Source organism: Oncorhynchus clarkii, chromosome 7, assembly GCF_045791955.1.
Source record: "Oncorhynchus clarkii lewisi isolate Uvic-CL-2024 chromosome 7, UVic_Ocla_1.0, whole genome shotgun sequence".
Classification (NCBI taxonomy): Eukaryota; Metazoa; Chordata; class Actinopteri; order Salmoniformes; family Salmonidae; genus Oncorhynchus; species Oncorhynchus clarkii.
Genome location: NC_092153.1, coordinates 31,153,523 through 31,159,899, shown reverse-complemented (window position 1 = coordinate 31,159,899; position 6,377 = coordinate 31,153,523).

Below are 6,377 nucleotides of genomic sequence, written 5' to 3'. Positions count from 1 at the left end.
CACTGGGAACCTGTTCTGGAGTAGCCTACTGGATCACCCATTTGAATCCATAGCAGTAGATGACTTCAGCTGATCAATTAAGAGCCAACCTTCTGGTCAATCCTTAGCCCCTGCAGGCCCTCCCTTCTCAAATGTTCCAGACCCTCTGTCTATGGTTGAATCCAAATCACCCCCTTCCCTTGGCTCTCCATTTGTGCTTTCATGCTCACCTGCGCCATTTGCACAAGTGTCCCAAAGCTGAGGGAGTGAAAATTCTCAAGGGTGTAGGGGCTGATTAGACCATCAGCCACTTCGACCAATGCTGCAGGCTTCAGAGCGAAGGGATATCCCGAATTTGCACAATTTCTTACAAAATCATGGAGATGCGTGCCTGATTATATTCTACATGCATTTGTTTGTCTGATTTCGTGACTTGACACATAACAGATGAAATACCTCCCAAATCAAACATTTAACTGTTACTGAGGTTTAAATTATAAAACGGCATGGGGAATTTGTTCATTTGAATTTCATTGTTTTATTATTTAAAAGTGGAACATGAATTGCATCACTCAAGTCAGGAGTGTGTTCCGAAGTTGATGGGTTTATTGATCCCCTCGCCACTCTTCGGAAATCCCCCTCGGTTTCATCAGCAACACGTGACGACGGTGCAGTTGGAAACTATTCGGACCCCTTGACTTTTTCAACATTTTGCTACGTTACAGCCTTATTCTAAAATTGATTCAATAGTTTTTTTCCCCCCTCATCAATCTACACACAATACCCCATAATGACAAAGCAAAAACAGTTTTATTTTGTATTCAAAATAAACATGAAATATCACATTTACATAAGTATTCAGACCCTTTGCTATGAGACTCAAAACCCAGACGACGCTGGGCCAATTGTGTGCCACCCTATGGGACTCCCAATTACGGCCAGTTGTGATACAACCTAGATTCGAACCAGGGAGTCTGTAATGACACCTCTAGCACTGAGATGCAGTGCCTTAGACTGCTGCGCCACTCGGGAACCCAAACATGGCAACCGTCTTGGACCTGCTGGAGCAACAGTCCCGGTCCACGTACATGAGCTGGGGGGGAGGGGGGCTGGTATCCCAGCGAGTCGGTACCGCTTCATAAGGCCGGCCGCCGTGGCTAGCAGGCCCTCGCCCTCACCAGCAGTGAGGACACAGTTGAGGGCATGCCTGTGTTCATTCCCCACAATTTGTGGCCCAAGCACCCGTGTCCGAAGCGTAACCAGCAAGCTTCTTGGTCACCTGTAAAGAGCGAGAGCATCAGTGGGTTGCAGAGGGATGAAAGTATGGTATACTTTCAATATGGTGTGACACCTTGTCAGGCCACAAAAGCACATCCATGCTGTACACGGTCAGCAGCCAGACGGGTGAGGGCACCACTGGCATTTCTGGTAGTGGTGGGAACTGTGGCCGGATGGCGCACGAGGCAAGGAAGTGCTTGCACTCGCCGCGGTACTGTTTAGACCGCCGCATCCAGGCTTCGCTGTGTCCCTCACACAGCTTGGTGTATAGCTGAGTGACACTGTTCCCCAAAGTGCGCTCCCTCAGCATTCCCACAACCGCCAGGTCACAGGAACACCTGGAGAGAGGGGCAGTGAGAAAAGGGTGAGGGACATTTAGTCTACTCAATTGTACTGTACTACTACTACAACAAAGAACAAAAACTACTACAATTCATTCTAATTGTGTTTATGAACACTGAAAATAAAAATAAAAATTGCATTTCCACACTTACCTGTAGTTCAGAATCGCTGGAAACTGGCAACGATGCGCAGGGTGACCTGAGACGTCCAGCGACCAGCCCACCACGTTCTTCTTACACCGAGGGCACTCCAGGTACTCAGTGGCCAGGAGATACCAATCCTTGATGTCCGAGACCCTCCGGATAGTCTTGTACAGCACAGCCTTGGTGAGGGTGGTGTTACACCCAGGCTGGGTGCATGTCTGCTTGAATGCCCACATACAAACGGGCATCCAGAGGAACAGCGTACATGCAAAGAAGTGGTCGGGTGATGCGGATGGCTGATTGTAGACCGGCCGGGGTTGGGGAGGGTACCACCATGGACGCAAGTCTGTGATGAAATTGGGACCTGCTCCTGGTAAACAGCTTCCTGCCAATCCATCGCTGCTGCTCCTTGTTGAGAGTTTCAGTTCTCTGGAAGCAGCAGCTACATTTAAGAGAGAGGAGTTAAAGAAAGAGTTAAAATTACTAGAATTGGAAGATTAACTTTCCAGTTTGACCCAATATAAATATCCAATTACTATTTATTTATTTTTTATTCACCTCAGCACTTTCTTGGGCAGGCCTTGGAGGCAGGAAGGACAGCCGGGGCACATCCTCCTCTTCTTCTCTTTGCCCCAACGGGACAAGGACAGGAGCCTGGGATGAATTCAGGTGGGCTTGGTCCAGGACGGCAAGGGGTGGGTCCTGGGGGGCACGGGATGGGTCATCAGCCGGACGGGAGGCAGGAGGCAATGGTGGAGGGACCTGTACGTTCAAGGCTTCATACATAATTGTTGGTAAAATTATGATTAAATGACTGAACAAATCATTTTAAATGGAACTGTAACTAAGTAAACTTATACTCTGTTTTATTATATCTGATTAACAATATGAGTTCATACGATGGGATTGTGTGACACGGACAAGGAGTAATTAAAGTTAATGAACACCATTACAACTAGGAAGAAACTAATGGGTTGTGGACTGTGTAAACACATAAGGTCGTTAACCTATGGTTGAACCTACATAAACTTAGCTCTGGGGTTTTTAGATAACACAGTGAGTGCATTCCTAGGTTTTCTGTTAATTAGAAGTGTCAGCTCAGTGGTGATCGATAATGTTGAGGGGTCAAAAGTTACCTGGGAGTGTGTTAGTAAGTTAGAATGAACTTTTCAACTCACTTTGTCCCGGTCGAGAAGAGGGGATTCTGTTAAAACAATGAAATGACGTCATGATTTGTATATAAACTGTTGCTCGTGGTAAAGTGGGAGCACGCTCCGAGAATAAATTCTGTTACCTATTATTGAAAGACTGGTCTCCGTCTATTTTATGTGAACTAGAATCTTACAAATTCTCATAAAATAGATTAAGGGTTTTCAATTAATGAAAGCACATTGGCATAATTAAATTACAGTACCAATAATACATACAGAGGATACATAAATCAGCAAGAAGTGATGATTGTGCTGCCCAAGGATGTGATCAGAACAACAGAATCAGTTAAAGCAATATATTGATTTAGAGTTAGGGAACTGAAAAGAGTTAAGCTCAGGTTGATGTCAGAAAAGCAGGAAAACTCTGGAAAAGAGCTTTGGAGTAGAAACCGTGTGTCACAATGTTGTCGGAATTTAATCTATGTTATAGAAGAAAAAAACTGGCCATATTTGTTCATAATGTGAGAGTAACATCATTACAATACTAAGTACCAACTACAAATAATATTAGTATCAAAGTTGGAAAAGAGGCCTCCCGGGTGGCGCAGTGGTTAAGGGCGCTGTACTGCAGCACCAGCTGTGCCATCAGAGTCCCTGGGTTCGCGCCCAGGCTCTGACGTAACCGGCCGCAACCGGGAGGTCCGTGGGGCGACGCACAATTGGCCTAGCGTCGCACAATTGGCCTAGCGTCGTCCGGGTAAGGGAGGGCTTGGTCGGTAGGGATGTCCTTGTCTCATCGCGCACCAGCGACTCCAGTGGCGGGCCGGGCGCAGTGCGCGCTAACCAAGGTTGCCAGGTGCACGGTGTAGCCTCCGACACATTGGTGCGGCTGGCTTCCGGGTTGGATGCGCGCTGTGTTAAGAAGCAGTGCGGCTGGTTGGGTTGTGTTCGGAGGACGCATGACTTTCAACCTTCGTCTCTCCCGAGCCCGTATGGGAGTTGTAGCGATGAGACAAGATAGTAGCTACTACAACAATTGGATACCACGACATTGGGGAGAAAAAGGGGTAAAAAAAAAAGAAAAAAAAGAATGGAGGGGGATACCAGCACCATGACGTGAAATCTACAGCCAAGCGGCAGCCTGAATGAATGGGGGGGATACCAGCACCATACAGCAGGAAATCAGCAGGATGAATGAATGGGGGGGATACCAGCACCAAGACAGCAGGAAATCTACAGCCAAGCAGCAGGATGAATGAATGGGGGGGATACCAGCACCATGACAGCAGGAAATCTACAGCCAAGCAGCAGGATGAATGAATGGGGGGGATACCAGCACCATGACAGCAGGAAATCTACAGCCAAGCAGCAGGATGAATGGGTGACGGCTACAGTAAGAAGCATTAAGAAGCATGCATGCTTCATGATACACAAGGTAGGTTTCTCACCCAAACCTACCTGAGGAATATTACAATGACAAAAAAAAGAGGTTACATTACATAAATGTAGGTAGGTTATGTCCGTCAGAATCCAAAACTTGATTTCAAAATATCAGTATTGCAGTAATTAACTTATACTTTTCAACTTCTACAGCAATAACAACCAGCTCTGCATATGAGGTATCTGCGGATTTTAGAGCCAATTGCAGAGCTGTTCGGGAAGCAGACAGCCCTGTATGACACAGAACAGAGTATGAGATAAATGGTTGTCAAAATGGTTGTCAAAATCTCAATACAATGCTCCAGTGTGTAGAGACTTACTTGGAACTGCAGACTTCGGGGCCAAGATCTTCTTCACCGTCGACTGCAGTTTGCCCGGGGGCACTGATCGCTGCCCCAGAAATGCTGCGACCGCTCGACCAAGTGGACTTTAATAACAAACAAGAGACAACAAGCACTGTTACACTCTATACAAATCTAATAACTGGTTATTTTTATCATTACTGATACCACATGTAATACTAACCCTGGCCGGGTCTTTAAGGCTGTTGGGGGAGGAGGGGGTGCGGCTGCCTTCTTGTCGCGGCGCTTAATGTCATTCAGGGCAGCTTCCATGGGGTCCCCAGGATTCCGGGCCATCTGCTTCGTCAGCCAGTTGACATAACTGAGGAAAGAAATGTATTCATTTTATTTCAGTGTCTAACACCATTTGGTTCCCAGCCCATATGGGTTTAGAAGACACTATTGACAACATATAATTACTAATCGTCCAGTACTTGTGTTACTTGCACACAATATAGCTGGGTCACCCCGTCCTGCCCCAAAGAATCCACAGCCCTGTAGCGCCCCAACCCAATACACCCCACTCAGATTTAGGCCAGAGTGACAAAAGTACAGCAGACCCCCAGGGCCAGGACTGAGCAGCCCAGCAGCTAGGGATTGCCTAAATCTCCCCTGACGTGGGCATGTTTTGAACCGTGCCCCGGCTCAGAACAAGCATCTCTGTACCAGGGTCACCACCCTCAGAGTCCAGTAGTCAGTGGACATTCTGAACCTTGTTTGGAGTCAGTAGGTCACAGGACGAAGGAGCTATTGAAATTTGAATGTTTGAAAAATTCATGCAAAAATGTGTGAGTTGAAAACGGACAAACTAAAGGGTGTGCAATGTGGAATGGTCTGCCTACCCATGTGAGCGAAGCAGACTCAGTCTCAACTTTTAAGTCTTTATTGAAGACTCATCTCTTCAGTAGGTCCTATGATTGAGTGTAGTTTGGCCCAGGTGTGTGAAGGTGAACGGAAAGGCAGTGGAGCAACGAACCGCCCTTGCTGTCTCTGCCTGGCCGGTACTCCTCTCTCCACTAGGATTCTCTGCCTCTAACCCTATTACAGGGGCTGAGTCACTGGCTTACAGGTGCTCTTCCATGCCGTCCCTGGGAGGGGTGAGTCACTTGAGTGGGTTGAGTCACTGACGTGATCTTCCTGTCTGGGTTGGCGCCCACCCCACGGGTTGTGCCGTGGCGGAGATCTTTGTGGGCTATACTCAGCCTTGTCTCAGGATGGTAAGTTGGTGGTTGAAAATATCCCTCTAGTGGTGTGGGGGCTGTGCTTGGCAAAGTGGGTGGGGTTATATACTGCCTGTTTGGCCCTGTCTGGGGGTATCGTGGGACGGGGCCACAGTGTCTCCCGACCTTCCCTGTCTCAGCCTCCAATATTTATGCTGCAGTAGTTTATGTGTCGGGGGGCTAGGGTCAGTCTGTTATATCTGGAGTATTTCTCCTGTCTTATCCGGTGTCCCGTGTGAATTTTAGTATGCTCTCTCTAATTATTTTTTTCTTTCTCTCTCTGAGCCCTAGGACCATGCCTCAGGACTACTACCGAGATGAGATCCTCAGACCCCTTGTGAGACCATATGCTGGTGCGGTTGGCCCTGGGTTCCTCCTAATGCAAGACAATGCTAGACCTCATGTGGATGGAGTGTGTCAGCAGTTCCTGCAAGAGGAAGGCATTGATGCTATGGACTGGCCAGCCCGTTCCCCAGACCTGAA